This window comes from Dinoponera quadriceps, unplaced genomic scaffold, assembly GCF_001313825.1.
Source record: "Dinoponera quadriceps isolate SergipeBrazil2010 unplaced genomic scaffold, ASM131382v1 scaffold2171, whole genome shotgun sequence".
Lineage (NCBI taxonomy): Eukaryota > Metazoa > Arthropoda > Insecta > Hymenoptera > Formicidae > Dinoponera > Dinoponera quadriceps.
This window is the reverse complement of record NW_014556994.1, coordinates 77,250-88,338: the sequence shown is the minus strand read 5'-3', so window position 1 is coordinate 88,338 and position 11,089 is coordinate 77,250.

Below are 11,089 nucleotides of genomic sequence, written 5' to 3'. Positions count from 1 at the left end.
CATGTATACTGAATTACGAAATATTGTTAAGCGACCAAGTCGCGGCGTCTCACGCTTCTTCTTTCAAGTTGTCGTTGTCGTCACTGTCGCGTTGTCGGTAGTCGCCCGTCGTCTTTTTTTCATTCTTTTTTTCATTTTATTGAAATTTTGAACAGAGCTAAGCAAGTGTGCAAGCTATCCACCATAGGTGCGCGCAAATGTATTGAACAAAGAGAAAACGAGTCGAATATCCTGAAAGAATGCAACGAAGAAACAGTATCCGCGATTCATTAGAAGCCATTATATTTTATTACCTAACATTTTTCTTTCTTTCTCTTTCCTCTCATTTTCTTTCTTTCTTTTTACTCATTAATGCACGTATTAAGCCTAAAATCAATTTAATTAGCGAAGGGAAATGCGCACGTGCCGAGTCTGTGCTGTAATCCATCCTTAAAATTCCGATCGCACGATATAGTGTTTCCTCCTCAAACACAACTCACGAAATGTGATTTTTAGGAAGTACAATACAAATGTTTCCCTTGTGCAAATAATATTATTCGAAAACAAAAATTTATATAATTGGTCGATAATACGTGTAGCTTTCTCACGCTGGAATTTGAAAGACCATCTATTATTCGTCCAAGAATTCTGCAATTTAAACATTTATTGCACATTTATGTTTTCAATGTTCTCTCTGAGGCAGATTCCAAGCGAATGGAAAGTAAGAATATTTACCACAATAATTTCAGCTTGCTAATCAATTAAAGGAAACATATGTTTTTATATGCATGTTGCAGATTAAAAAGTACAATTTAGAAAAAAATATAATTATAAAAAATATAATTTAGAAAAAACATTTCATTATAAAATAGAAGAACAGAATACATATAAAATATAGAACGCTATTCATGGATTGATGTACTCTAGATTAACGAAGAAAGAAGCTCGGCTCGTAGGAAGAACCTAAAGAAACTTGGCACTGCAATGACACAGGCGGTTTGTCAGTGGAGGAAAAAAAATACGGAAACTATTTCCGTATCTTTTGATAAATGGGATTTCCAATTGTTTTCGTTGTTAAAAATCGCGAGTCTCATATAACTTCGTCAAATTTACGGAATAATCGTATAGATTTTTCTCTCTTTATTTCAAAGCAATGCGAATTAGACAAAATAAATTCTAATGGGTTTTATAAATTGCATCCTTTTTGTCTTTTGTAACATTTAATTTTTGCGATCAAAGTATTCAGTATAGTGTCCAATCTTTAACTTCCTTCGATTTGATGCGTTCAAGTTTTTCGACTCGGCGCTTCCCGAGACACGAAAATTTCTTCAATTTTAAAGTGCATCTAACAAGAGGATAAATAACGATTTTAATAAAAATTTCGGTATATGCATCGACCACGAAATTTAATAATCGACGAAGTACGACTGGCATTATACATTCGCGGGAAATGTGCCGGATAGAGCCTGACGACTGCAAGGCACATGAGGTTCTTCCGCAAAGCTAATATTTCGACACGTTCCACGATTCAACGATTCCTCTGCTAAACCGTCAATTCAATCGTCCCGTTAGTGAAAAGACTTTTCCAGATTCGCCAAGGCGACAGAAACAATCTCGCTTTCGAGCGGAAATAGCATCTACGTGTCGCTATCTGCGTCCCTCCGAAAAGTTTTTCCGCGATCGCTTTTCCCCTCATCTGCTCGCCAAAAGCAACATCCTCGTCATTCGCGTTTTTATCACCACAATTATCACTTTCGTCGTTACCCACATGACAATACCTGCTTCCAACATTCTCACACTCCCCCTTGCCTTCGATCTGTCTTCCCTATTTACTCCCCCACCCTCACCCTTACTAGTACCCTAATCATCTCTTCGGATCAGCGCGACCACGGATTCTCGCGGGAAAAGCGCCCAGGCGTGCGCTCCCTTTCTTTCCTCTTAGAAAAAACATAGAAAAAAGAGTCGTTAAGAGCTACGATCTATCTAATAGTACTCTTACATACCTAATAATCTAATAATCTCCGTCGATGACGGCGGTCCGTTGACGTTACCCTTGCTCAGAGCGCGTTTCGAAGCCTTTCAGTCGAAACCTGCCTCTCCCTAATCGTCCTGCTCTCGACCGCCGCCATTCATCAAGGCCTCGTGAGGCAGTAATATTATCAATTATCATTCAGTAACTATGTATCAAGTCGACCCATAATCATATTTAGCTCGTCGGTTAATTCTAACCGTCTATCATGTCACCACTCTTTAACTGCACATTACTGCATAACGTTGTCATCATTATCATCATCATCATCGTCGACCGACGCGTCTCTCGTTGCCGTCGTCAACGCAGATGTTTGTCGTCAACATCATCGTCAACATTGTACCCGTCCTCGTTCCCGTGCGTTGCGTTTCCTCTCTTCCTTTCTCCTTCTCGCTTGCTTTCTTTCTTTGCGTCATCGATCATCGATCTACGGTCTTAAAACTTTGTCTCTCATTCTCTATCAACGCCCAACGATCGCGAACGAGTGAATGCCAATACTCTCGATCGAACTCGTCTCTCTCTCTCAAACTTCTTCCACTCTTCCCCTCCCCCTTTCTCACCCTTCATTTTCCTCTCTCTGATACCTTAGCCTTTTGTTCGCTTATTATATGATACGCATCAGCAAACGGCCACTCTCGATCGACCGGACGAAGTCTGGAACGACACGCGACCGCAGGCTGATTTCTTAAAAAAAATCAACGCGCGTCTGCGCATGCTCCACGAGTATCGCGCGAATGATACGTGTGGACCGAAACGATAGATTATCAGTAGTTATTGCACTTGGACGGAAGACGAGTCCTTCTGGCCTACGATCTGGCTGCGGGCTGGGAAGCCACGAAGCCGATACCATCCAGGAAGTTAAATCGGTTCTTCCAAGTTCACGCGACATCGTCACGCGCGGATAATTCCGAACATCCCCTCCATTGAAATGCGTTTTTAACGAGTCGGAAATTTCTATCATCGTCGTCCAGCACTGAACTAGACGATAAACAACCAATTGTGCGCGGTACGACTTCCTCAAAGTGTAAGGGTCATCGTTATCTATAAGATAGTTTCTGTGTCGTTACACAGTCTATCGAAAATATGTAAGATCGTTCAGTTACAATGAAGAATTGTAATATTTACATCTGCTGATAATCTAACGTGATGTATGATTCCTCGATGACATTATCGCGTGAATTTATCAGAACCGCGAATCAATCTAATTCCTCATTACCAAGCAGGTAGTCGTGACTGTCGTGTTTTCGGTGTGAAACAAAACTTTGCTTAATTCGAAATCCCTTTCGAATTAATTGGTCAATCGACTATCGCTGTGCACGTAGTTCGGGAATTAGACAATTGGTTTCGATGCACAATGGCGTCTCTATGTATCTTTTACCGAAAATATTCTATTCATAGAATATTCTAGCGAGAATATCTCTAGCGAAATTTTGTGACATGTTCTAAATTTGAGATATTCAACAACTGAAAATATATGTTACACGTTTAGAATCTGTATGTGCCTAAAAATTGGTAGGCATCAACATTGAGAAAAACCATGTTGAAAGTCGAAAAGCTATACTTTCTCTTGTAATAGCGTCGATTTTCAGAGGCACCATGTGATTCCTGGATGTGTATTATTGTCTATAAGGATTCCTCCGTGTGAAGTACAAGATGCAAGGACTATAACTCGTGTTACTTGTATATTTAAAAGAAACTAAACTTTTTTATAAAATATCGTGTAATTTGGAAGAACGCGTTTCGACTTATTTTATCGCATTAATTCAATTGTTCTCGGAAATTTTCCGTAAACAAAAAACTCCATCGGACTAGAATTTGAAGCGTCTATCGAGAAGCGCTTGTAAAAACATACAGGTAATTTTAAATAACCAAATATATATATCTCAATCAACCAAACAGAAACTGATTACATCAAAGATCCGTAAAACGCGTTGTCCTACGTTACAGGTATTACGTGTCCTCGTATATTTTTAGACCCCAAATCTAATGTTCGAGACATTGACATTCCGCACATCACGATTCTCCCTACGCGTGAACACGAGTTACAGTCAGTCTCACGAATGCGGGGATCTCTCTCGCATCCTGTATAAGTCTGAGAAATTTCGAGGGGCGAAACTTCCCTCCTTGGGAGGCCGAAATTCCGCCCTTACGACTGGATCGAGGCTTTGTCGATCGAGTCTTCGAGGATCGATCGCGAGCGCCGCTCGCCGAATTTGGACGCGCGGTCAATCACGCATCCAACAAGAAAGGAAACTAAATCTACCGCTTCGCACTTTTTTTCAGACCGTTGCGCACTTAATTGTATACATGAGTTACGAGTAGTAGTGTAGTAGTAGTAATAGTAGTAGTAATAGTAGTATAGTTTAGCTTGTCTCATAAATATTGTCTACAGTATGGAAAGTCGGGCGGCCGTGGCGCGCGTATTTGGCGTGGCGTAGGAATACGGGACCTGATGCCAGGTAGCGTCCGAGTACGGGTACTTGAGTGCGTGTATGTGGGATATCTGACAACCAATCAAACTAAAGACGGCACTGCATAAACGATATTGCGTTACACGAAGTCTGTTTTCTCATCCTGTACGTTCAGCGCTCATCATAATCGACCGATCCCGTTTCATGTTAATGTCGAGCTGATCTCCGTATTAAGTGAGCAAAACGAGCAATTAGACGATCACGTTTAACGCTAAATATGCGCGGAGAATAAAACTCTGGGCGTCGACAGAGGACAAAGTTGTCCCGATCGATTTACGCGTGTAAATAGTATGCTATTAACAAATGAGGTATTCGCGAAGGATCGGCAAAAGATCAATTAAAGAAATTTCGATTAACCGAGTGAATAATAAGAATGTTCCTGGAAAGGATTAAGCTAGCAAAGATTAAGCTTTAAATAATCTACTGAGAATATAGATTTTGTTGGAAATACGATTGGTTTGACACAAATTGATGATCGAAAAAGGAAATTTTAAATTGAGTACAACGAATTATTGTCCTGTGGCTATTATCTCCACCGTTATTATCATAAAAGACTCTCATTAGATAAATGTTCAATCAGAAGTAAAAAAACAATATAAACAAATAAAATGTAAATTTCGAAGTAAAATATCACTCATTTGGAAGAAGGAAAACGGAAAGAACGGAAGAAAAGATATAAAACAAACATTTCAATTTCATTGATTGACAAAACGAATGTCGGCGAGATGCTCGTTCGTCTATCGGAATATTCTCTATATCGTTTGCCGCTGTCACAAATGGATCACTAATTTCACACGATTGCTAACTGCAACAAAAGGAAGGAAAGATACGGTACACCGTACTCGGTACGTGGCCGTCCGTCATTACCCGTCGACCCGATTGCGGCGCGTTCACACGTCAAAGTGTGAGAAGAGAAAAAATAAAACCTGGTGTGTATGCGTGTGTGTGAAGAAATACGCGAGGGGCCTTAACGAGGACGCTTAATTAAAAGGAGTTATTTATACGCTTTCTATAATATAAATATATATACTTAAATGCATCGTATAGGAATCTACGTTTGTGTATCTGGCAGTCTGGCGATCACAATGCTGTAGGAATACCTCGCGGTAGAATATGCATATATATATGTAGTTACGTACATTTAATTATATATTATTATATAATTAAATATACATACATGGTTGATACATATATCTGGTTGTATGCGTGTGTCTGTCTTTGTGTGTGAGTGTATGTACGCGCACCTACGCAGGAGCTGCGTATGTGCGTACACGTGTGGCCGCGTATATAGGATATGCCTCCCTCTAAGTGTCTCTCTCCTGGCTAGCATGTGGTTTGAGTACGTAAACATGTAGGAAGAAGCATTAACGAGATGCAAGAGACGATTCGCGCGATCGTTACCGTGCCCGCGCAAATCCATGCCTAATACTGTGGTTGCCTGTGGTTGCATCACTGCGAGGAATACAGTGTAAATGGCTATCTTGCTTGACAAGATTAACGGGAACTCTACTTTCATCCCTCTCAGGCCACGTGCGGTTAACGCTGCGCGTTATTTTCGTAAACGCGAAATTTTCCCGTTCCTTTCTCTTTTCTCTTTCAAATAGTTTTCCTAGACCTAAAACTAGCGCGACACGCGCGCGTCTAACGATACAAGTAAGGCTTGATACGCATTTTATATGTGACATGTACATACTTACTTAATTAAATAATAGAATTTTGCCATATATCAGAATTTTCATAGATATAATTTTGTTACGCAAAAATACTCCACAATGAGAGCACGACGAGCAGAAACGACTAAACTCACCGAAACTAAACGAATAAATTAATAACATTTCCGAAATATATATAATCTTTACGATAATTTATGAAATATTATATATACACTCTATATACCAGAAATTTAGAATTTAGATTAATTTATAACAAATTTCGCAATAAATTTTACCATACGTCTTTTAGTAATATAAACTCGAGCTCTACTCTAAATATTCTAACAAACTCAATAGGATTCTATATACCTGCCTGCAAGTTTTATAAATAGTTATAATTTTCTCAAATAAATATAATATGCCTACTTGCTACATATATTAAAAACAATCTAATAAATTTTCTCACCGGGTTAAATATATGCGATAATGACAAACGAGCGAAATTGGAGAGTCGGAGGGAAGATTCAAGATAACAAGTGACAGAAGTTCCGCAATCTATCGGTTTGCTTAAAACACGAGTTTGCGTTTTAGAAATGATCTTACCAGTTGCGGATTTATCTCGCTTGTATCCCGTCCGCCGCGATAAAATTGAACTCTCACTCAACATAAAGGGAGACAGAAACAAGAAGAAAAAGNAGAGAGAGAGAGAGAGAGAGAGAGAGAGAGAGAGAGAGAAAGAGAGAGAGAGAGAGAGAGAGAGTACGGCAGGGTAACTATTTCCCGCCGACCGGAAAAATTCGTGGGTTGAATCGAAAATATTTGGCAGTGAAACGGTGAGCAGTTCGAAAATTTTAACTCACTCCGTCCTTCCTCTCCAACATCCATCAGCCGTCATTAAAGCAAAGTTCATAGCGCAACTCGTCTAGCCTGAAAGGGATGAAACGCCGGCGCATCTTCGCAGACCAGCCTGCGAAGAGCAGCCTTCTGAGTGACTTCGGTGTTGCTGGTCGACGTGACTCTGTGACTTACGACCGTACGATACCGATGTGTGTCGTGAGTGCGCGCCGTGAGTGTGCACCGGGTCGACGGATATTCGCTGACACGGCCGCGTTTACGATCTTCTCGGAATATTCGCTTTCTCGTCGCCATCCGTTCGCGCGTCTCCACCATCTGCCCCATTCTCGTTTTTGATGTCCCCAGTGAGCCACACGCGCACGGCTGCGCCCGTTTAAAAATATGGAACCAGTGTGACCAGAATGGTTGCTATGGAAGAGCTCCGGTTTACCGGACGGTCCGAATCCGGCCCGGGGCGGGCCCTGACGAAGTGACATCCCGCGTCATCATCAACAATCGTGCCTCGAGCCCGCGCTCGGAGACCGTTTCGAGATCGCCTCGCTATCATCGGGTGTTACAACGAGAACATACATGAAACCGCGTTCGATCTGGAGAAGGAACAGTCCGCTTCTTCCGACGGAAAGGAGTTTCCGGGCCGCAAAATACCGCCCCGGGTGGGAGACCGACGCGTTCTCTTGTTTACACGCGGCATATATCTCATTACACAAAAATAATAATTAATTAATTAATCAATTGATTCATTATAATAAATCTTAAAAAGGATAAAAAAAATAGAATCCAAGATCGAGACGAGCGGACTCGTAGCCCCTTGCCCGAGAAGCAGCAAAAGTCTCGACCGTTTCTCTCGGCCGTCAGTTTCGCTCGTCGTAATCGTCTCTCACTGTCCTCGTCCTCTCACCATCATCAACATCATCATCAGAACATCGCCAACATCATCGTTATCATCGTCACGGTGTACACCCGCGCTTTCTCTCCCCATTCTCCTCTCGCTCTTCGTCCTTTCCGCGTATGCCGGGCGCCGGTCAGGCGCGAAAGAGGCGTTCCTCCTCTTCGCTACTCTTCGTCTTCCACAGGAATGAATGCCTCTCGCGCGCGCGATCGGAAACGACGCCGACGACGAGCATACCGACACGTCCGCTCTCCCTTCCGCCGCCCTTACACGAGCTCCTGCTTGTAAAGCTGCTCCTTGTGCATCCGCTCCATATGCCGCGCGATGTGCATCTTCTGTTTCGCCCTGTAAACGCAGTGGGGACACTTGAACTGAGGCTCCTTGCCGCACTCCCACTTCTGATGATTCCTCAGGCTGCTCTTCAACTTGTAGACCCTGCCGCAGGCGGGACAGTTAAAGCCCTCTGGCGTAGAAAAAGAGCCGGAGCCTAGCCGCTTGCCCATGCTCAGGCCAGATCGCCACATGATCGATGGCACGCTCCACCGCTGCCAGGCCGCCGCCCATTTGAGACCGGTGGTCATGCTCAGGTCCTCGGCTGGAACACAAAATCCCCGGCTTTATTAGTATGTGTCCTGCACGAACCGATGATCGGGGATAAGGGGGGGGGGGGATATTTATTACGTTTCCAAGCGCATTCGAGCGAGGAAACACAGACTGATGACTGTTTCTCCCGCTCTGTCGGCTTAAGAATTTCGATTAGCTTAGCGGTTAAGGATAGTGTGACCCGGGACCCAGAGGGGCTTGAGGTGCCGCTTAGACGCGGTACTCTGACCTCGACCTCGTGCGCTCCGTCTGCCCGTCTCTTTCTCATCATCGTTTCCTGCTCTCTTTCGGATATGCACACTCTCGCTTGTGCATCTTTAGTTTAAAGATTTCGGGTGGAGGAGGGCGAGGTATCGAAACCAAAGTTGTCTCGAGGTCGTCGTGGAAGGTACCTTCTTCTGGATGTATCCTGGAAAGAAATCTATTTCGAAGAGAAACCACGCTCCGAGGACCGCCGAGGATCGGATGAGCGGCTCGTGGCGCCTCGAGCGCGAGTGGCTTCAACGCGACGATCGACGCGTCAATCATTCGTCAAGGATAGAGGAAAGAATGCGTGTCCTTCGTGTCCCTACTTTCGAGCCCCAAGCAGCTAGTTGTGAGTTTCACATACGAGGAAGGAGCGGTAAATTGCGTGTTACAGAAGGAACAGTCACGGCGCCGCGTCGACATTCGTTCTGACAATTTGTCACGAGTGCGCTTTTCGCGTCGTATCTCCGAGCAATTTCGCCGGGCAGGTGAGTGTTCCTTCCGATGCGCAAGCGATGAAAGTTCGATATATGTAAGTGGCATTTCTATGTACAAGTTTCGAAAAAGGTTAGTGCGCATGCTGCTCCCCTGATGTCGCCAGGTGGAGAAGGCAGGAAAAAGAAGTAATAAATGCGAAGGGTACTTAATTGCTCAGATAGCTGTCGCAATAATGCTTAAACCAGCTGAAGACTTTTTGCGATAAGGTCAATTATTTACAGAGGATGTTTCTAACGTGGCGTTTTATGCTATCAAACTGACGATGTAGCAATGATTTTATTCTACATCGTCGCGGCTACGAGTGATGTAACGATACATTACGCTCTCTCACATGACTGTCTGGTTTCAACGATTTGTATACTCAATTTTACTTTCATTTTATTGAAAAAAAAACAAAATGAATAGAATAGCCATTGGTGAAAATTATTGCCTATTTTTTTTTAATGTATATATATATATTTAAAAAAATATATATATACATTAAAACATAAATTATATATATATATTGTGTGTGTGTGTGTGTGTGTGTGTGTGTGTGTGTGTGTGTGTGTGTGTGTGTGTGTGTGTGTGTGTGTGTGTGTGTGTGTGTTCACATGTGTGTGTATATATATATACGAGGGCAGTCCGATAAGTACTTAGCCTACAAAAGAAAAACGAAAATTTTGGAAAAGTGGCGATTTATTTCTCAACATAGTCTCCTTTTAGCTCGATACACTTGACCCAGCGATGCTCCAACTTCTTTAACCCATCTGAAAAATACTTTTTCTCGAAGTCTGCAAAGTAGGCCTCCGTGGCGGCGATGACCTCCTCATTCGACTCAAATTTCTGCCCGGTGAGTGAAATTGGTCGAATTAGACTACGAACTGCTGCCCCATCCACCGTATTCTCCAGATTTGGCCCCGTGCGACTTTTTTTTGTTTCCAAACTTGAAAGGTCACTCGCCGGGCAGAAATTTGAGTCGAATGTGGAGGTCATCGCCGCCACGGAGGCCTACTTTGCAGACTTCGAGAAAACGTATTTTTCAGATGGGTTAAAGAAGTTGGAGCATCGCTGAGTCAAGTGTATCGAGCTAAAAGGAGACTATGTTGAGAAATAAATCGCCACTTTTCCAAAATTTTCGTTTTTCTTTTGTAGGCTAAGTACTTATCGGACTGCCCTCGTACATATATATATGTGTGCAAATATTTTTCTAGCGCCAATTAAATTGGAATATAAACGTTCAAGATATCCAACTTACTTCGTAAGGTACGACTGAAAGCTGCGGGAATAAACTATGAATCAAAATTCTGTCGGGACGCGTCTATCAATTTCTATTTCAATGTAATCAGTCTTAACATTGTTTGCTCACATACATTTTATAATTTTAAACATGTAAAAAAATAATAGTTGCGTCACTTATAAGCTAATACTTTAAAACTAATCTTCCCTTTGTAAAAATTTCATCTCTCTCTAATCTCTTTTATTGTCAGCTCATCTTATTTTCCATACATTTTTTTTTCTCCTTTTTTTCCTTTCCTTTCTTTATCAGAAAGTACGGGATTTTTCTTCTCAGCGCGAAGGATCGTTGTCGAAAGCTATATTTAATAATTTTTCCAATTAATTACTTTAAGATAAGGCACATGATCACATAAAGACTTAAATTATAAAAGAATTCACCTGATCGATTGTACTAATCGAAAAGCAAATTGTCTTACGTACTAGGAAACAAAACATAGAAACTAATCAAGAATGTGAGTTGTCCGCCAATAATAAATAAAATCAGTCAGACATATATCTTCGGCTGTAAAATCGAAATATATCTAGTGGAACTTAGAACTTGCATGCATTAAAACGTGTTTACCTAATTACCTCATTCAAGTATTATAAT